The following is a 23,409-nucleotide window of genomic DNA, read 5'->3' as shown; positions in this document are numbered from 1 at the left end:
TTTCAAACTAGGGGGTCCTATATAGGACTCACTGATAGGTCCTATAAAGTCACTGATACTCAATTTGTCAAGCTTTTTCTTGTTGTATGGGCAAAAGTAATGACTCCTCAGGTTTTTTTTTTTTTTTTTTTTTTGTTTTTTTTTTACATGTCTAAGTTGAAACTGAAAGCCTCTCTGGACTGCTAGTATATTTTTATATCAAAAACTACTATACACCTATTATAAAATCAATACAGTTAGATATTGATAATTCCCCTTTGCCAGGCCCTTGAAGTGCCCTGACCTAGTGCTTATCAATATGATGTAAATCCATCCAAAGTGGACTTGAATCTCATACTACCAGAGAATGTCAAGGCTCAGTCCTCAGACTTCTTCCCTTCTCCATCTACCCTCATTCCCTCAATGACCTCATTCAGGCCTACAGTCTTAAATATTTTTATTTAAGCTGACAACTTTCAAATTTATATTTCTTTTTGATAAGTCGGGCCAGGGGTTTATCAATTTTATTAATTCTTTCAAAGAACCAGCTCCTAGTTTCGTTGATTTGTTCTATTGTTTTTTTGGTTTCTATTTCATTGATTTCTGCTCTGATCTTTATGATTCCTCTTCTCCTGCTGGGCTTAGGGTTTCTTTCTTGTTCTTTCTCCAGCTCCTTTAGGTGTAGGGTTAGGTTGTGTACCTGAGACCTTTCTTGTTTCTTGAGAAAGGCTTGTACCGCTATATATTTTCCTCTCAGGACTGCCTTTGTTGTGTCCCACAGATTTTGAACCGTTGTATTTTCATTATCATTTGTTTCCATGATTTTTTTCAATTCTTCTTTAATTTCCCGGTTGACCCATTCATTCTTTAGAAGGATACTGTTTAGTCTCCATGTATTTGGGTTCTTTCCAAACTTCCTTTTGTGGTTGAGTTCTAGCTTTAGAGCATTGTGGTCTGAAAATATGCAGGGAATGATCCCAATCTTTTGATACCAGTTGAGTCCTGATTTAGGACCGAGGATGTGATCTATTCTGGAGAATGTTCCATGTGCACTAGAGAAGAATGTGTATTCTGTTGCTTTGGGATGAAATATTCTGAATATATCTGTGATGTCCATCTGGTCCAGTGTGTCATTTAAGGCCTTTATTTCCTTGCTGATCTTTTGCTTGGATGACCTGTCCATTTCAGTGAGGGGAGTGTTAAAGTCCCCTACTATTATTGTGTTGTTGTTGATGTGTTTCTTTGATTTTGTTATTAATTGGTTTATATAGTTGGCTGCTCCCAAATTGGGGGCATAGATATTTAAAATTGTTAAATCTTCTTGTTGGACAGACCCTTTGAGTATGATATAGTGTCCTTCCTCATCTCTTATTATAGTCTTTGGCTTAAAATCTAATTGATCTGATATAAGGATTGCCACTCCTGCTTTCTTCTGATGTCCATTAGCATGGTAAATTCTTTTCCACCCCCTCACTTTAAATCTGGAGGTGTCTTCGGGCTTAAAATGTGTTTCTTGGAGGCAACATATAGATGGGTTTTGTTTTTTTATCCATTCTGATACCCTGTGTCTTTTGACAGGGGCATTTAGCCCATTCACATTCAGGGTAAGTATTGAGAGATATGAATTTAGTGCCATTGTATTGCCTGTAAGGTGACTGTTACTGTATATGGTCTCTGTTCCTTTCTGATCTACCACTTGTAGGCTCTCTCTTTGCTTAGAGGACCCCTTTCAATATTTCCTGTAGAGCTGGTTTGGTATTTGCAAATTCTTTCAGTTGTTGTTTGTCCTGGAAGCTTTTAATCTCTCCTTCTATTTTCAATGATAGCCTAGCTGGATATAGTATTCTTGGCTGCATGTTTTTCTCGTTTAGTGCTCTGAAAATATCATGCCAGCTCCTTCTGGCCTGCCAGGTCTCTGTGGATAAGTCAGCTGCCAATCTAATATTTTTACCATTGTATGTTACAGACTTCTTTTCCCGGGCTGCTTTCAGGATTTTCTCTTTGTCACTGAGACTTGTAAATTTTACTATTAGGTGACGGGGTGTGGGCCTATTCTTATTGATTTTGAGGGGCGTTCTCTGAACCTCCTGAATTTTGATGCTCGTTCCCTTTGCCATATTGGGGAAATTCTCCCCAATAATTCTCTCCAGTATACCTTCTGCTCCCCTCTCACTTTCTTCTTCTTCTGGAATCCCAATTATTCTAATGTTGTTTCGTCTTATGGTGTCACTTATCTCTCGAATTCTCCCCTCGTGGTCCAGTAGCTGTTTGTCCCTCTTTTGCTCAGCTTCTTTATTCTCTGTCATTTGGTCTTCTATATCACTAATTCTTTCTTCTGCCTCATTTATCCTAGCAGTTAGAGCCTCCATTTTTGATTGCACCTCATTAATAGCTTTTTTGATTTCACCTTGGTTAGATTTTAGTTCTTTTATTTCTCCAGAAAGGGCTTTTATATCTCTCGAGAGGGTTTCTCTAATATCTTCCATGCCTTTTTCGAGCCCGGCTAGAACCTTGAGAATTGTCATTCTGAACTCTAGATCTGACATATTACCGATGTCTGTATTGATTAGGTCCCTAGCCTTCGGTACTGCCTCATGTTCTTTTTTTTGTGTTGAATTTTTGTGTCTTGTCATTTTGTCCAGATAAGAGTAAATGAAGGGGCAAGTAAAATACTAAAAGGGTGGCAACAACCCCAGGAAAATATGCTTTAACCAAATTAGAAGAGATCCAAAATCGTGAGTGGGGAGAAAGGGGATAAAAAGAGGTTCAAAAAGGAAGAAAGAAAAAAAAAAAAAGAGAAAAGAAAAAAAAAAGAAAAGAAAAGAAAAGAATTTTTAAAAAAAGAAAACACCTAAGAAAAATGTAAAAAAGAAAAATATATATATTAGATAAACTAGTAAAAAATCGTTAAAAAAGAAAAAGGTAACAGTTAAAAAAAAAATTTTACCCGAAGGCGAGAAAAAAAAAAAAATGAAAAAGAAAAAATCAAATTAACTGCAAGACTAAAAAAAATCCCAGGAAAAAAGCCATGAGTTCCGTGTTTCGCTTTCTCCTCCTCTGGAATTCTGCTGCTCTCCTTGGTATTGAAACCGCACTCCTTGGTAGGTGAACTTGGTCTCGGCTGGATTTCTTGTTGATCTTCTGGGGGAGGGGCCTGGTGTAGTGATTCTCAAGTGTCTTTGCCCCAGGCGGAATTACACCGCCCTTACCCGGGGCCGGGGTGAGTAATCCGCTCGGGTTTGCTTTCAGGAGCTTTTGTTACCTGAGCGCTTTCCGTAGAGTTCCGGAGGACGGGAATACAAATGGCGGCCTCCTGGTCTCCGGCCCGGAGGAGCCGAGAGCCCAGGGCCCCACTCCTCAGTGCGCCCTCAGAGAACAGCGCCCAGTTACTCCCGTCTGCCTGACCTCCGGCCGCGCTCCGAGCTCACCGAGCCTGCGACCGGTTCAAGGTAACACGGAGCTGCGAGCTTACTGTCGGCTCTGTCTCTGTAGCCGGCTTTCCCGTTCCAATACCCGCAAGCTCTGCGACACTCAGACACCCCCGATCCTTCTGTGACCCTGCGGGACCTGAGGCCACGCTGACCCCGCGTGGGCTTCGCCCCGGTTTAGCCTCTGGAGCGATGTCCCTCAGCGGAACAGACTTTTAAAAGTCCTGATTTTGTGCACGGTTGCTCTGCTGCTTGCCGGGAGCCGGCCCCTCCCCCCGGGGTCTATCTTCCCGTTGCTTTGGATTCACTTCTCCGCCGGTCCTACCTTTCAGAAAGTGGTTGTTTTTCTGTTTCCAGAATTGCTGTTCTTCTTCTCTTCGATCTGCCGATGAATTTTCAGGTGTTTGCAATCTTTAGATAAGCTATCTAGCTGATCTCCGGCTAGCTGAAGCAGTCTCAGCTTGCTACTTCTCCGCCATCTTGACTCCTCCCCTCAAATTTATATTTCCAGTCTAGACTTCCATTTCAAATTCAGACTCATATATCCAACTGTCAACTTGCCAACTTGCCTCTCCAATTGGGTGTCAAATACAGAATTCTCACACTTGAAGTTTTAACATCCAATCATGCCCTACCTGCAGAATCACCATTTCAAATCAAATTCCATATTTCCAGTTACTCAGGCTAAAGGAGTTGGTATTATCCTTAACAATTCCCTTTGCTTTATATCGTACGTTCAATCTCTAAGAAGATCATATTGGCTCTACCTTCAAAAGAATCTGGCCAGTCCTCCCAATTTCTGCTGTTAATACCCAAGTCTAAGTTACCATCATCTCCTGCCTGGATTGGTGCAACAGCCTCTTAATAGATCTCTTTGCTTCTATTCCTGTTTCTTCTCTCCCTCCCCAACATGAGTGCTCCTTAACACACCAATCAGGGTGATACATGTAAAAATATAAGAATGATGAAGTTACTCTTCAGCTAAACTTCTGCAATGACTATTTTAGTGCATGTACAAGCACTATCTCTCAGCTATTCAATAAAATGGCCACTAGCTACCTGTGGGCCTAAGTATTGCAAGTATTGCATGGAGAACTGGGTGTGGTGCATAAACAATGAATCTTGGAACACTGGAAAAAAATAAAATTAAATTTTAAAACAAGATTTAAAATGTGGCTGATCTAAATTGAGATGTACTTTAGGAAAAAATAGGCACCACACTGCAAAGCTTTAGTACAAAAATATTAAATATCACATTAATATTTTGTAGTTATTACATGTTAAAATAATATTTTAAAAATACGGTCCTAAATAAAATACACTATTAATATCAATTTCATGTTTCTTTTTTTTCAATGTGGCCACTGAAAAGTTTTAATTACATACAAGGTTTCCGTTGTATTTGTTTTGTACAGCCCTACTCTACATAATCCAGACCCCAGTTTAACTTCCCAACCTCCTTTCATCTATTTTTCCCCTCACTTCCTCCACACTGACCATAATAGGTTCCTGGGTATTCTCTGAACACCAGGCATGTTCCTACCTTAAGGCGTTTGTTTTAGTTGCTGCTCTTCCCTCTACAGAGAGCACACATTCCCTTTAGTGACTTTGATTTTTCACATCTTATTCATTTTCCACCTCCTCCACGAGGCTAACCCAAGATACCACATTAAAATTGCCTCTACCATCCCCATCAGCACACCCAATCTCATGTATTGCTCTTTCCTTTTTTTTCCATGTATTTATCACCCCTAAGATATTAAATTATTTACTTATTTGTGATATGTAATTTTTTGTTGTCTGTCTCCCTTCCAAAATGCAAGCCTCAAAAGGGCAGGGATCTTTGCTCCACTGCTGTATTGCTTCATTATTTGCCCAGCCCATAACGAAGGTCTCATAAATGTTTCTTGATTACACATACTTTTAAAATAAAGTCATACTATACATCTCATTCACCAAGTCACTTTTCTTTCCACTGCACAAGCTCTCAGTGTCACTAAAAACAGATGAGGCTCAATTTTTTCAAATATTCCAGGGTATGATAAAACACAATTTAACAATTCTTTTGGAGGTCTTAAATGTCACTGTCATTTTTTCACTTTTATGAACAATACGGTTTAAGTCAATTGCAGAATACATTCCCAGATTTGGAAAAGCTGGCTCACGGGTCATGTAGATTTTAAATTTTAAGGTGTTGCAAAACTGTTTGCCTAGAAACTTATACCAATCTCTGCTCCTATATACTATCAACTAATCTCCTACCCCAAATTGCCTAGATTAGAATCGCTACTCACTCTTCCACCCACGTATACACCTAATATGCCATTTTAATTTCCACCTTCAAGCTGCTGCTTCAAGTATCATCAGTTTTAACATCTCCCCACAACCCCATCCCCAGATCTACACGCTCCCAAGACTCTACCCCATTATCTCTCATTCATATACATCACATCCCTCATTTAAGACTAGGAAAATTCCATCCTGTTCTGAGAAAACTGGAAAATCTCTTCTTCATCAGTTTTAACTATTGTTTAAGCCAAACTATGGAGTTACATTACCTAGGTTCAAATTCTCGTTCTACTGTTAAACTCACCTATTAATGCTTTTTAGGTCTTCTCTCTATACCTTCATTTTTCTCATTAGTAATCAACATTATTTTCCAGTAAATTTGTAATGAAAATTAACTAAATTACCACATATAAAGTATTTAGAGTTGTATATTTACTGTATGTGAATCTTAAATGCACTCATTTTTAATACAACACACTTGACACATATTATCACTTTAATTTGCACATTTTTAAAGTGCTTATATAATAACAAATTTGTCAAGGATAATCATTATTCCTTTTAATTAAATGTCTTATAGCACCTAATACTGTTCATTATACAAAGAAAAAAAATAATGTATATCTGTTGATCAAGCGACTGACTTATGCTGTCTTTATTCTTGATTCTTGCCATAGGATATGCTAAGGACAATGCCTTAAGAACATTTGTTAGGTGGGAAATACTGACACCTTTCACACCTGATCAAGTTCTTAAGTAATCAGCAAGGCCTTTTCCTATGGAAATATAAGAATTCTGAGGTTTTACCCAGCAAAAAAGCAACACAATATAAAATTCTTCATTGCTGGAACATCTCTCCCATTCTCTTTCACTGTAATTACCCTTGCAGTTGCTTGTTAATGCCTACAACTCCACAGCACCTTGTCTTAGTTCCTCAATATTTGAGGATGATCCCACTCCTAATGAAACTGGTAAGGACCTTGTATGCACCTGGAGTCAATGGGCTTTCTGAATATCACTACTTTTTAAATTCTAGCTCCAATTCAAATATTCACTGAGACTTTAGGCTAAAACTTGACGCTTTGAAAAAAGACACTCTGCCAACTGCACTAACACATTTAGCCACACACATCTCATTAAAGTCAATGAAAAATGTGCTACAAAAATCTCTATTCATGGCACATTCTCCCCTCACTATGTGCATGTCATTCCTATTTATACTGAGTCAATGGAGAAAAGGAAAGACCTTTAAATATTTCTCTTTTAGTCATCAACTCAGATTAGTAGTTTTATAAAAAGCCTTCTCTGTGACTTTGGACTAAATTTGAGGCAATATACTGCAGTTAACATCATCTGGGTTGAGCTCACACACAGTAATGTCACCATTTCTCCTTGGCAGCATTGCCACCAAAGTGGATTTTCAGCCAACTGCCCTTTGAAATTATAACAGTTGAAAAAGGCTAGTCATTGGTATGGTCTGTTCTATATACCCTGAGAAACTCTATATAAGTTTAAGAGATCCCTTAAAAGTGGTAAAAGATGTTTCTCAAGCATTAACTCAGGTAGCAACCATGTGAGATGATGCACAGGCTTATTAAGCAAGTATATAATGTGTACTATATACACATAGGGCTGAGACACACAACAACATTACACAGGCCTGAGATTATACTAATTATCATTTAAGTGGGGGAGAATGGTATATATCTTAGAAAATATAACACTATGGAAAACTGTCTTAATTAATTGCCCCCCAAAAAAGGAACATGTGCTTTGAGAGTCCCCAAGAAGAGGCCAATTTGGCCTGAAGTGCTTGGGCAAAGTATAAGAAAGGAAGGGGAAGGTCATCTTGCTGGATACTGAGGATTGGTAGAGAAAACAATCATTGAGAAGACAAAGGCCATAACTAAAGTAACAGAAGCAAATCTATATAAAAGAGATGGAAATAGGGGCACCTGGGTGGCTCAGTTGGTTAAGGGGTCCTGGGATCGAGCCCTCATTGGGCTCCCTGCTCAGTGGCATCCTGCTTCTCCTTCTCCCTGCCGCTCTGCCTACTTGTGCTCTCTCTCTGTCAAATAAATAAATACAGTCTTTTTTTTTAAGAGAGATGGTAAAAAAAAAAAAATGGAACCATGACATTTGTTGTTCGAATGTGGGGACAAAATTCAATAATTTTGGAAGTGATTAAGAAGAAAACTGATTATCCAGTTGACCCAGATAAGGAAGCAGGGAGGTGGAGGTACTCTGGAGGGTCAGAGTTTAGTTTGAAATATGACAAACCATGAAACAGATGGAATTTATTCTCATAATGTTCCATTTTTCAATCTACGTGCAATTAAGAACAAATGTGGTAGTAACCAAAAAGCCCTCCTTCCTTCCCTCCCTTTCTGTTTTCAGCAGAGACTTTGAAGTGAAACCTCTCAAGAGTCTATCCTTTTTACGTTCACTGCGATCACCTTGGTTCAAGCAGGGCAATTTGGTTGCCAAAGGAACATTCATCAATGCCCGATAACAGTTGAGGCTGTCACAGCTGGAGATAGCAATGTTACCTGCATATATTGTGCAGAGGCCAAATACTGTTTAACAACCTACAATGCACAGGACAACTCCCACAACAAAGAACTGTCTAGCCCAGTATGTTAATAAGGCCAAGGTTGAGAAATCCTATACTAGTACAAGCTACCATCACCTCTTTCATCAGTGCAATGGATTCCTCTTCCTGGGGTTGCCCTCCTTGTCTCACTGCAATCTTCTCTCCATAAGACACTCAGAGTAATCTTAGTCTGACCATGTCTCTCTTTTGCCTAATTGTTTTTTGGTTCGCCATTACTCTTCAGATATAGGCCAAGTTTTTCAACATGGTCTACAGGACTGAACCTGACCCTACCTATATGTACAGCCTCATCTATTGCCACCATTTTTCTTATTATCTTCCATGTCGCTCCCTTTCCAAAACTGCTGCACTCTTTCCTACTCACAGAACTTTACACTGCTATTTCTTTCAGCTTGGTATGCCTTCACCTAGTTAACTCCTTCTCAACCTTCAAATAACACTTTAGAGTAGCCTTCACTAAACCCACTAAACCAAACCCACTAAACCCACAGACTTGACTTTCTGTTCCCAAATTTTTATAGCAACCTTTATTTTTCCTCCACAGAATTTATCAAAATGCGTTAACATGTGTCTTAGTTTGGATTTCCCAGAACACATGCTGAGACAATTTCAGTTTAAGTATTTGATTTTGGAAGTGATCCCAGGAAACACTGTTTTGATCCAATAAAGGGTATCTTATGAAATAAGTTACCACCATAGGGCAAGTGGAGCCTAATGTCTCTAGAGATTTCTGACAGAAAATGAGGAACACATCTCAAAACTATCCCAAATGAGGGGCAAGGAAGCTGGGGTATTTAGCTACCATGTCCCACCTGTCCCTGCTTGAGGACTACTTCCACGGAGATGAGTGCCTTAGCATGTAGGGCTTCCCTTATAAATGGACCAAGTATGCTCTCATTTCCAGAAACAAAAGCCCTTGGGCAGATATACAGTGATTAAATATAAACAGCCTTTTTTCACAAAGTACCAAGGCCTTGTGGATGGGCACTGAGAGGATTGGCCACACTGTATATTTAATAATTATTTAATGAATGTCCATCTTACCAACTGGACTTCACAAAATATGTCTATTTTTGCTAACCAGTTATACACATTAAGGCTAGCACAATGCTTTGAACAAAGATAATACTTCATTAATATTTGCAGATGAGTACATTATTTTATGAAGGGAATTCTTTAACTTTTATCCTGGTTCAGAACACAGAATTTGGCTTCCAAAATCTTACAGCCACATTTTTTAGTATGATGCATTGTTTAAAACACTGGACACTTTACACACATTATGATGACTAGTATCAAAATGAAAGAATATATCAAGTGTTGGCAAGGATTTGGAAGAATTGGAATCCTCGCTCATTGCTGGTGATAATGTAAAATGGTACAGCCACTGGGAAAAACAGCATGGCACATGCAGAACCAAATACACTGAAAGTGTTTACCATGGAAGCTGGCCTTTTCAAGATCTTTTGCTGGCTACAAAGAAACCCACATCTCATTTCATTCATTCATGGGTTTTTTGTTTTTTGTTTTTTGTTTGTTTTTTTTTTTTTTTTGCAACAACATAGCTATCCATCATGAGAGGTAAATAGAAAACTTTAGACTCATCCTTTAAACTAGAAGACACTAGATAATGTAAACCTGAGCCACCTGCTATGAGGAAAGGTGATGTCTAGGTCTGCCATGGTTCTATAATGAAGTGTTAAAACATTTCTGCCGTGTGATTAACAACTCAATCCACAGGATTAAATATTTTTAATATTTATTTATTTATTTATTTAGCATATGATGTATTACTTGCTTCAGCAGTACAGCTCTCTGAATCATCAGTCTTACACATTTCACAGCACTCACCATAGCACACACCTCCCCAATGACCATAAGCCAGCCACCTTATCCCGCCTCCTCATGTCCCAGCAACCCTCAGTTTGTTTCATGAGATTAAGAGTCTTTTATGGTTTGTCTCCCTCCTGATCCCATCTTGTGTGAATTATTGTGTGATCTCTATGAAATGAGGAATTTGAGAGGCAAGGCGAGCAGTTGTGGGGGCTAGGGCAGGAAAAAAAATGAAACAAATATTTCTTTTAAGTCAGCACTAACCATAGTAATATTTTTAATTCAATTCAGAAAGTGTATCATTTTAAATATTTAAGAGAAATGTTGGTTATAGAAAGATGTTCAGAATTTAAGAATGACTGATGTTCAAGTAGCAACAATTTACACTATAATTTGGAATAGGGTTTCCACTTTTTTTTAACCTTTGACCCCTTCAACGATTTTTCCCAGCCCCAACCCCTAACTGTAGCAAGCACCAATCTGTTCTCTGTTAGCTGTCATCTTTTGGGGGTAGGGGGTTAAGTGGGATTCTGTGTTTTAGATTCCACACAAGATTTGTCTTTCTCTCTATGACAGTTGGCACAATGTCCTCGAAGCCCAACCATGTTGCCAGAAATGGCAAGGTTACATTCTTTATAACTGAATAATATTCCATTATACATATCTACCACAATTTCTTTATCCACAAATGGACACCTAGGTTGTTTCTCTATCTTGGATACCATAAATAATGTTGTAATGAACATGGGAGTGTATTTATCTTTTCGACTTAATGCTTTCATTTTCTCCAAATACCAAGTGCAATTGATAGTCATTTGTCAGTTCTATTTTGACCCTCTGAGGAACTTCTACACTGTTTTCCACAGTGGCTTCACCAATCTACATCCCCACTAATGGTACACAATTGTTCCCTCTTCTCCACATCCTAGCCAACACTTATTATTTGTCTCTTTGATAACAGCCATTGTAACAGGTAAACTCACTGGGGTTTTTATGTGCATTTCCCTAATGATTAATGATGCTGAGTATCTTCTCATGTGTCTACTGGCCATCAGTATGTCTTCTTTGGAAAAATGTCTATTCTGATCATCTGCCCATTTTTCTAAAATATTTTATTTTTAAATAATCTCTACACCCAATAGATGATTCGAAATCAAAACTCCAAGACCAAGAGTCACATGCTCTACCAACTGAGCCAGTTAGGCACCCCATCCTGCCCATTTTTTTATTGGATTGTAGGGTGTTTTTTTTTTTTTTTTTTTTTTTGCTACTGAGTCATATGAGTTCCTTATACACTTTGTATATTATCACCTTATCAGATGTAGGACTTATAAATATTTCTCTCCCATTCAGTAGGTTCCCTTTTCATATTGTTGATGGTTTAATGTGTAGAGGCTTTTAGTATGATCGAGCCTTTACCTAGACTCAACAAGAAGAAAAGACAGGGTACTCAAAATTAGAAATGAAAGAGGAGGTGTTACAGCTGATAACCCAAAAACACAAAGGATCAAGAGACTGCTATGAACAATTATACACCAAAAAATTGGAAAACCTACAAGAAGTGGACACATTCTGGGAACCATACATCTACTAAGACTGAAACATAATGAAATAGAAAATCAAAGCAGAGCAATTACTAGTAAGGAGATTTAAAAAGTAATCCAAAACTTCCCACCAGACAGCTTCACTAGTGAATTCTACCAAACACCCAAAGAAGAATTAATACCTATCATTCTCAAACTCTCCCCAAAAGAGAAAAGAAATGAACTCTACCAAATGGATTTTATGAAGCCAGCATTATCCTGATAACAAAGCCAGACAAGGATGCCACAAGGAAAGAAAATTATAGGCCAATATCCTTGATGAACATAGATGCAAAAATCCCTAACAAAATATCAGCAAACCCAATTCAACGATGCCTTAAAGGATCATATACCATGATCAAGCAAGATTTATTCCAGGAACGCAAGCATACTATTATATCCACACATCAGTCAATGTGACACACCACACCAACAAAACAAAGGACAAAAATGATATGATCATCTCAGCAGATGAAGAAAAACCATTTGACAAAGTTTAATGTCCATTCATGATACAAACTCTCAACAAAGTAGGTATAAAGGGAGGATACCTCAACAACATAAAGGCAAGACCATTTATATGACAAGTTCACAGCTAACATCATAGTCAATGGTGAAAACTCCAGGTCTTTCCTCTTCGATCAGGAATAAGACAAAAATGTCCATTCTCATCACTTTTTTTCAACATATTATAGGAGGTCCTAGCCAAGCAAGTAGGCAAGAAAAAAGAAAGAAAGAGCATCCAAATTGGAAAAAAGTAAAACTGTCACTATATGCAGATGGTATATTATACATAAGAAATCTTCAAAACCCCCATCAAAAACTGTTAGAACTCAAGCAGAGAAAGTCTATTATCATATGGTATCACTTACTTGTGGAACATAAGGACTAGCATGAAGGACATTAGGAGAAGGAAGGGGGAAATGAAGAAGAAATCAGAGGGGGAAAAGAAACATGAGAGACTGTGAACTCCAAAAAAACAAACTGAGGGTTTTAGCAAAGAGAGCAATGGGGGGATGGGTTGGCCTGGTGATGGGTATTGAGGAGGGCATGGACTGCATGGAGCACTGGGTGTTATATGCAAACAATGAATCCTGGAACACTGCATCAAAAACTAATGATGTGCTATATAGTGACTAGCATAATAAAAACTTTTAAAAAAAGAACAAAAAAATTCACTAAAATTGTAGGATACTAAATCAATACACAAGAACCTGTTGCACTTCTATATACTAATACTGAAGTAGCAGGAAGAAATGAAGAAAACAATTCCATTTATAATTGCACACAATAAAAATATTTAGTAATGAATTTAGTTAAGGAGGTGAAAGACATATATATCAAAAACTTAATGTAAAACATTAATGAAGGAAACTGAAGATACAAACTAATGAAAAGATATCCCATGCTAATGAGTTGCAAGAGTCAATACTATTAAAACGTCCATACTACCCAAAGCAGTCTAGACATTTAATGCAATCCCTAAACATTTTTCAAAGAAACAGAACAAATAATCATAAAATTTGTATGGAACCATATAAAACCATGAATAGCCAAAGCTATCTGTAGAAAGAAGAACAAAGTTGGAGGCATCAGACTCTAAGTTCAAGATATATTGTAGAGCTACAGTAATTAAAAACAGTGTGGCATTTCTGATACTCAGCCATAAAGAGTAATGAAATCTTACCATTTGCCACAACACAGATGGACCCAGAGGGTAAAATACAAAGGGAAATAAGTCAGAGAAAAACAAACACCATATGATTTCCCTCATATATGTAATTTAAGAAACAAATGAACAAAGAAATAAACAAACAAAAAGACAGGGGCGCCTGGGTGGCTCAGTGGGTTAAGTCTCTGCCTTCAGCTCAGGTCATGGTCTCAGGATCCTGGGATTGAGCCCCACATCAGGCTCTCTGCTCAGCGAGGAGCCTGCTTCCCCCTCCCTGCCTGCCTGTCTGCCTACTTGTGATCTCTCTCTCTCAAATAAATAAAATCTTTAGAAAAAGAAAAAGAAAAAGAAACAAACAAAAAAAAAACAGACTCTTAAAGAACCAAGAGGCATTTGCCAAAGAGGAGGTAGATGGGGGTTTAGGTGAAATAGGTGAAGGGGATTAGGAGTATACTTATCCTGATGAACACTGAGTAATGTATAGAATTGCTGAATAACTATCTGTCTGAAAGTAGTATCACAATGAATGTTAATTATACCTGAATTTAAAGAACAGTATACTATTGCCACAAAAACAGACACACAGCTTAATCCAACAAGATAGAGACCCCCAAAATAAACCCAGATATATATGATCAATTAATTTACAACAAAGGAGCCAAGAATATACAAAGGAGAAAGGACAGTTTCTGACAATTTCTATTTCCTGACAGGAAAACTGGACAGCCATGGTAAAGAATAAAACTCAACCACTATCTTATACCATTCACAAAAATTAACTCACAATGTAGGAATCTTATCTGGATCCCATTTCAATAAACTCTAAATTAAAAAGGAAATTTTAAGACATATGGGGAAATGTGAACATTGATAGAATACTTGATGATATTAAGGAAATACTAACTTTTAGGGATGAAAATGGTATCAGAGTTAATTTTTTTTCAAGATTTTATTTATTTATTTGACAGACAGAGATCACAAGTAGGCAGAGAGGCAGGCAGAGAGAGAGAGGAGGAAGCAGGCTCCCTGCTGAGCAGCAAGCCGGATGCGGGACTCAATCCCAGGACCCTGAGATCATGACCTGAGCGGAAGGCAGAGGCTTTAACCCACTGAGCCACCCAGGCGCCCCCAGAGTTAATTTTTTATATTCTTATTTTTTAGACATACAGACCAAAATACATATAAAATGATCTGTTAGTAAGGATTTGTTAAAAAGTGATCTGTTGATGGGGTAGATGGTTGATGAACTAAGACTGGCAGAGAAGTGGTAAATGTTGATGCTGGTTATAGTACACAGGAACTCATTATATTCTTTCTACTTCTACATACTGCATACTATTCTCTCTGCTTCTGTATGTTTCCATAAAAAAGATTTTGAGGGGCGCCTGGGTGGCTCAGTGGATTAAGCTGCTGCCTTCAGCTCAGGTCATGATCTCAGGGTCCTGGGATCGAGTCCCGCATCGGGCTCTCTGCTCAGCGGGGAGCCTGCTTCCTCTTCTCTCTCTGCCTGCCTCTCTGCCTACTTGTGACCTCTCTCTGTCAAGTAAATAAATAAATAAAAGATTTTGAAAGAGTCAAGAGAAGGGGAGGAAATAACAAATTGAACAAGCCACACTGTATGGACCAAATGTGCAACCTGATTCAACCAAACCATTGGGAAAAGAATGGCATAATGGAATATTACTCAGCCATCAAAAAGAATGAAATCTTGCTATTTGCAATGATGTTGATGGAGCTAGAGTGTATTATGCTAAGTGAAATAAGTCAGAGAAAGACAAATACCATATGATTTCACTCCTCATATATGGAATTTAAAAAACAAAACAGATAAATACATGGGAAGGAGAAAAAAAGAGAGAAGGAAAGAGGAAAGCAAGCCATAAGAGAATTTTAAGGCTAAAGAACAAGCTGAGGGTTGCTGGAGGGAGATGGGTGAAGGATGGGCTAAATGGATGATGTGAATTAAACAGGGCAACTTGCTATGATGAGCGCTGAGTGCTATATGTAAGTGATGAACTGCTAAATTCTACCCCTGAAACTAGTACTACACTATATGTTAACTAAAATTTAAATGAAAACTTGCAATATCAATAAAATAAAAAACTAAAAAAACGAAGAGTTAAAAAATAAACAGAACAAAAAGGATTACTCTTGAGGGTGATACCTCAAACCATAAAACGCCTACAAGAAAACATTGGCAATGATTTCTTCAACCTGACACTACATACAAAAGCAACAAAAGTAAAAGCCAAAGTAAGTAGTACTACTTCACTCTCTTATTTATCAAAATTCTATGAGTTATAGCTACTGGATCATTATAATCTGCACAGGCCTCTGGGCAATGGTCCCTACTGGTCTTTTTTTTCTGGAATTCCTATGCCCACCAGTATAACTAATAAATTTCTATTTTTAGAAATGCATCATTGGCCAGGACCCCTCAGTAATTATCTCTGCCCCCTGAGATACACTGGAATGTCTATAAAAACTACTGTTTTAATGTTAGCCACCATATTAGGATACAGATCCTTGTGTACAGGGAATGTGCATTGTTCATATTTATATCAGAGACTTTTATAGTGCCTAACTCACATATCTACATTTGTTACTTTCTTTATCCATTCCGTAGCTAAGTGTCTTTTAAAATAATTATATAAAATAAAATAAAAATAATTCATGTGTCTATATTTATGTTACCTTCTTTATCCATTCCATAGCTAATAATGTCTTTTTGTAAAAGATTTTATTTATTTATTTAACAGAGATAACAAGTAGGCAAAGAGGCAGGCAGAGCAAGAGAGGGGGAAGTGGGCTCTCTGCTCGGCAGAGAGACGCAGGGCTCGATCCCAGTACCCTGGGATCATGACCTGAACCAAAGGCAGAGGCCTAACCCACTGAGCCACCCAGGTGCCCCCTAATAGTATCTTTTTAAAATAATTATATAAAAATAAAATTAAAATAATTAAGATTTCTTTTTTTTCAAAATACCAATAATTTATCTTAACAGAAAGCTTTATTTAATCAAAAGATGCAGGTCAGTATGACAAAAATTCCTGCAGACATTTTAAAGGGGATTCATAATTTCAAATGTTTTGGAGGTTGACTACACTGTTCCTGTTTATTTTTCTTATTTTTGTATGGTAAGAATTTCCATCCAATTGTTAGGTAACATTCTCTGATTCAAATTTGTCATTGAAACTATGGTTAGATCAAATATAATTAGGGTAACTCTATTGGATCATATTCTGTTTATAAAAAAAAAATCATCAGCTAGTCCCTTTAGCCATATCATCAAAATACATCCTAGATGTGTCAATTTCTAATTAGAATATCATCCTACACCAATCCAAGGTAATTAAAACTCTCCATCACATCTCACTATAACCACTCTAAATTGCTACAAAATATGTTCAAAAAGAAATCAAAGTGACCTCTCAAGTGACAAATGAAATTATGCCACACATGTTACTTACAATCTTTCAATGGGCTCCTATTTTAGTTAGAACAAAAGGCTAGCTCATTGCCAATGCCCCAAAGGACCTACCTTAAGACTATGGCTCTGTGGCAGTACTGTTAGACTCTTAATACCCAGCATTCTTAATCTTACCTTCCATGCTCCAGTTACAGTCTTCTTTCTATTACTCAAAGCTGCCAAGTAGCCCCTACTACAAGGCCTTTGCATTTCCTTCCCTGTATTTTACCTTGTCTGGCTAATTCTTATGTTAAGTCTTGGCTCAAATTTAACCTCCACAAAGAAAGCCTGCCTACCTAACCACCCTCCATTATACTGTCTTATTTAATATTAGGCTTCTTGTATATCACTAGCTTTTACCTTTGTCTGAACCACCTCCCTACTTGAAAGCAAATTCCATGAGAGAAGTAATCTTTTTGTAGAATATACCCCTGGTTCCCCAGGAGCTACCACATTTCCCTAATACATTAAGAGGTTGCATGTGTATGAATGAAGATATAAACCAAAGTGGAAATAATATTACTCTGAGATTTGGAACATAAAGAGGGATAAGATAGGGAAATTGCTTAAGGTTTCATTAACTGGGTGGGGGAAAATGAACAGCAGAAAAAAGGGAGGATGCAAGTAGACATGCAATCCCTTGAGGGGAAAAAATGTACAGGTAATATTATTTTCCACACTTTCATAGACTAGAGAAGGCTTAGAGCCATCTCAAGGTGTAAGTATAGGGTAAACAATACTTAAGAGTCTTTATGTATAGAGTATTTCTGACTAAGTCACTTTTCACTTGAGTGGTACCTATTATCTCATGGAAAGAGACTTAATTGCAATAATCATTTTAGGATACCCCATTATAGACGATTTCCTACTTCTACTACTAGATAAGGCTTCACAACCACCACTATTCATTGCGAATGGTCCTTAAAGCATTTGGAAACTTGAACGGACAGAAAAGCAAGCAAGCTAAGTAGGGAAGATGGGGTGTAGAGAAGAAGGTTATAAGGAAAATAAAAATCAGAGAAAAGCTAGTGGTAGTGACATTTATTGACAGTAGTAGACAGAGACAAAACTTCAGAAGTCCCCCCCCCCCCTTTTCTTATGAAAAGAGTAGCAGAGTGGTTTATTTTAGAACAGACAGATAAGGCGATTTTGTTTATTCTAATTCATGGGGAAGATGTGGTTGGCTAATAACAGAAAACAGGGTACTGACAAAGGCATTTTAATTTACCAGCCACAGTTATAACTCATTTTGGAGTGATAGCTTCTCTGATGATTAAACATAATATATTCTTGTGAGGAGTAAGTACTGAGAAAAGAACTGTCTATCCCCTATAAAAGCCTCTACTATCAGTCTCCTATCCCAGGATCTATATTTATACAGTGGAACCTTTTCAAGAGAAGTTAACAACAACCCTACAAACATTACAAAACTAAGATTTTTCTCTGAATTATCACCTTTTTCAAGACTAACACCGTTATCATGATCATGGCTGACATTTATTGAACACTTACTATATGCCACTTTCACAAAGATTACCTCCTGGAATATTTACATCTACTTTGTGAGGTAAATACTATCATTACCCCCTGAGGAAACTGGTCTTAAAATGTATTAACTTGCTCAAGTGCACAGAGGTAAAAGTGTGACCCTTTAGCTTGCCTTCCTAAGAGCTTCATTAGGAAATACCTTGGATAGTTAACCAGCTAAACTGAATCTAGCTATGAACAGGTACCCAAAGTTCGGTGAATCTGACACAGGAACAAGAGAATTAGGCATAAAGAGGAGACTCCAGGCTGATCAATTAAAATCTGTACTCTTATGATAAGAATGGAGAACGATACTAAGATAATTCAGATCAAATAAATAGTAGCTTTGAGTCTTAATAAGGTATAATATTGTTTAGGTCTCAATCCCATTTTGCAGACAAAAAACTGCCTTCTGTGGCCTATCAAAGCAAAAGCAATGCCTTCTTTACACACACATTTCACACATTTATATTTCGATCACTTTTATATTGAGTAACAATTTTTCAAGTATATACCATGTTCCATGGATGTCAGTTGAATAGCTCATCCAACCACTGGAAAAACTCTAAATTAGGCAAGATCAATTCACTTTTAAACTAATCATACCCAGTTTAGTACACAGCATAGGAGCTAGACTGGAGTTAAAACCAGAGCTTTCTAACCTTCAGCAAAGTATTCAATTTCTTTGGGCTTCAGTTTCCTTGTTTGTAAAATAAGGATAATGGGGGCACCTGAGTGACTCAGTGGGTTAAGCATCTGCCTTCGGCTCAGGCCATGATCTCAGGGTCCTGGGATCGAGCCCCACATCAGGCTCTCTGCTCAGCAGGGAGCCTGCTTCCCCCTCTCTCTCTGTCTGCCACTCTGCCTACTTGTGATTTCTCTATCAAATTATCAAATAAATAAATAATTTTTTTTAAAAAATAAGGATAATGATAGTACCCACTTCATAATAATAATGAGAGGATAAAACAAGTAACATCCAAAGTGCCTGTTAACTATTTTGACAATTATCATTGCTACATTACTTTATGACTATGCAGGTTAGAAACAAGCTTTAAACACCTCTCCTTAAATTGAGTAGCTACTTCTTCACCATCTCGACTTATAAAATATTATGCTCTTATAAGTAAAAGGTATCCCACAAACAGTATTTTTTAAAAATATTCCCATACTCTTCATTTTATTAAAATTTTAGTATATGTGCTGAAGGAAGCACTATTTTTTTTCTACCTGTGCAACTGAATTCAGAAACCCACCATATTTTTAAAAAATACTTTTAATTTTTCAAAATAATTAAGTTTGACAATGAATTTATTATTATCAACTGCTTTTTCATTAATGAAATAGAAAAAGCAGGTCTCATGGGATATACAGCCTTCCATGTCAGGTTTCTTAAAATGTCATGAAGGAGAGTTTCTATTGGCACAGCTGTTTCAGACTCCTAAAATGACTGTCAAATGGTGATGGGAGTTAAGTTTATGACGACTATAACATAGCTTTAACAATCTATTTTTAATTACCCTTTCTTAAAATCACTTTAAGGTTCTGACTCCCAGTCCAACAATGAAGGTCTTTTGTTGTCTTCTAAATATTCAACTGTCTGTCACTCTGTTCACCATTTACATATGGTTCATCGACAATTGATGGCAACTTTACCCATCATTGCATATGGTCCATTAACAGTCGACAGCTGTCAGTAAGACAAGACTACTCAAGCCCTTCTCCAACCATGAAGCTTTGACTAACGGAGGGAAGAAAGTCTGAACCAGCCACCTGCTGAGGCCATCTTAATCTTGCACTAATTAACTTTGTTGGCTGGAGTCCTCCTGTGCTACAAGAAAGAGGATGCAATTGAAAGAAAATGTTTGGATGTAATATCTGTCGGAGTAAATCTAGTTGTGCTTTTAAGAATTATCAATCACATTCATTCATTTCAAAATATGTCTTCACCACTCTGTAGACATGCTCTTATTGGGGTAACAATTTAGAAACAACCTCTCATTTTGGTGAAGCTTAGAAAACCTAATGCCCAAATTTAAAATGGCAGCCAACACACATACTGAGCACCTACTCTGTATGTAAGACTCTGCTGAGTGTGTTGAATTTTTATTTGATACAACCAGAAAAACAAAAGACATAATTTTTAAAAGATTTAATAAAGTATAGAGTATACTATATCATGTTAGTTTTCAGTGAGCTATGAGATAAGTAATTTCTAATGGAACTCAAGCAGGACCCCATTCTCTGGCTCAAGGTACTACATGACCTATGTAGTACATGGACTAGCTGTGGCCTTTGTATTTATGAGTAAAATCTTTAGATGGGTTAGCAGATAATAATACTCAAGAGACATTAGACCATAAAAATGGACAAAGAATTTGGTCAATGCTTTACAGCTAGTAAACTCACTGAATAAAAAAGGGTGAGGATAAAATTTGTATTCTGAGATTCCCAATGAACTATAATTTTTGTGCTTTAGCTTATTTCTGAATAGTATTCTATGGTTTTGCATGACGGGGAAGCCCTTCCTTTATGTACACGGCTACTTCTGTTTCTATTTTTATAATTCGAATATATGAGATTCCCACAAACTGTCATTTACACAGTAAAGTTATTTACTTGAAGTTATTTCTGTACGGTGTTTTAATACTTTTTTTTTAATAGAGCACTTTGATTTAATTTTCTATCTATATTCCAGTTTTGTCAATAACTCCAAGTCCTATATGGCATTTTCCCCCTCCTATACAGGATCCAGTCTAAAATCAGATATTGCATTTAAAGACAGAATTCTTGGGATGCCTGGGTGGCTCAGTCAGTTAAGCCACTGCCTTCAGCTCAGGTCATGATCCCAGAGTCCTGGGATCGAGTCCGGCATCAGGCTCCTTGCTCAGCGGAGAGCCTGCTTCTCTCTCTGCCTCTGCCTGCCACTCTGCCTGCCTGCCTGTGCTCTTTCTCTCTCTGACAAATAAATAAACAAATAAAATCTTTTTTAAAAAAATAAAAGACAGAATCCTTATCTTGTAATCATCATATTAAAAATAGGTACAGGTAGGAATCAGGAATGGATCCAGGAGGGAATTTTGACAAGTCACAGGATGTATGCATGGTCTTTTTATTATTATTTTCAGTTACCCACTGTATAGTACCTCATTAATTTTTAATAGTTTTGAATGACAGAGTTATTTCTTTATCTCAATGGCTAAATCTGTTTCAAATATATCTATGCCAGACAGATGTGCCTATAAAGTAATATATACATAATTTATGACATTAAAAGAGAATATCTTTTAAATTGTTTTCCAAGGATAAATAACTTTTCATAGGTTTTTGCATAATGCAAAAAAGCATTAAAATGAATCCTTTCATCGTACTGATTGTTTATTAAAATGATTTCATCACAAATAATGTAGCAAGTTACTATTAAATAAAAATAGTGGTTATAACACTTAAGCTACATGTGTTGTATTTATTGTGATTAAACCCTGAATACCTCTTGTGAGGTCAATGTGAGAGCTCAGGGGAGATGTCTGTTTACCTGCAAAATGTCATGATATCCACTTTAAGTATTTTGATAGGTTTTCAGCTATGAAGTGATTCACTTTTTCCATCAAAATAAGTTTTCAAATCCCTGTCCCATTGCCATAATTCAGAGAAGATGTTGTTAAGAAGCTCAGAGCAGGATGCCAATCACAGCAAGGAATTTCCTACTCAGCACCTTCAATTAGTGAGACAGATATAAGGATATGATTACTACACTGAAGTTAAGGCCAGCTCTCTCCTTTGCCTTTATTCCAAATTGGCTAAATTCAGTCTACACAATTATTCCCACTCATATACTTTCTCTTTCCCTCACCCACTCCCCTGCTCCTTCTCTCTCTCCATAAGCTATGGGTTTTCGTTCTGGCAGAAGCTAACCTGAGACAGCTGGGTTTTACAAGAAACTGGACAACCTGCTATCATGCTTAAGAACTAGAAAAGGCTCTGGCAATCACTGGGTTCAACTTTCTTATTCCAATTCAGAGGAAACTAAGCCAAAGCACTGTTTAGTTAAGTGCCAGAAACCCATCATACTATTAGTGACAGAGCCATCAACAGACTTCAGTTTTTTGTGCTTTCTGGTCCTGTTGCCATCATCACAAATGAATGCTTCATCCCTAAAAAGCTTTGACCATGTCAAAATTGTGCTACTGTCACTGTTGCTACTGCTGCTACCGCCGCCACCACCCTACAAACACTCCTTTAATAACCCCAAGAAAATAGAAGGTACTTAATATTTATTAATATGAAAACTTCTCCACATCTTTATATGGAGATATTTTTATCTACAAAACAAAGGTCACCTTTAATAAACACCCTCAGTTTAATTCTGGGAGAAAACGATGAATTATGTTTTAAATTGATCTACCACTGGGGCACCTGGGTAGCTCAGTTGTTCAGTTGTTCTTGATTTCAGCTCAGGTCATAATCTCAGGGTCATGCAATTGAGCCCCTCCTCAGGCTCTAGGTTCAGAATGGACTCAGCTTGATATGCTCTCCTTCCCTCTCCCCCTACCCTTGCCCCCTCTATCCCCCTATCTAAATAGATAGATCTACCACAACTGTGCCTCCATCTAGAGGAAACGCAAAAGGTACCTTCATTTTATTTTTTTTTAAGATTTTATTTATTTATCAGAGAGAGGGGGGGGAGAGAGTGAGCACAGGCAGACAGAATGGCAGGCAGAGGCAGAGGGAGAAGAAGGCTCCCTGCTGAGCAAGGAGCCCGATGTGGGACTCGATCCCAGGACGCTGGGATCATCACCTGAGCCGAAGGCAGCTGCTTAACCAACTGAGCCACCCAGGCGTCCCGAGGTACCTTCATTTTAAATCATTTTCTTTTTTAAATTCTAGACTATCCAATACTTATAAATCTTTAAATATTAAAAGATTATATCTCATAAAAAGTCTAGAAGATATAAAATCTAGGGGACAAGACCGTCTTAAATGAGACTATAGATCTAGAAAACAGACATATTTAC

Source organism: Mustela lutreola, chromosome X (assembly GCF_030435805.1).
Source record: "Mustela lutreola isolate mMusLut2 chromosome X, mMusLut2.pri, whole genome shotgun sequence".
In the NCBI taxonomy this organism is placed as follows: Eukaryota; Metazoa; Chordata; class Mammalia; order Carnivora; family Mustelidae; genus Mustela; species Mustela lutreola.
Note: the sequence above shows the minus strand (reverse complement) of the source record.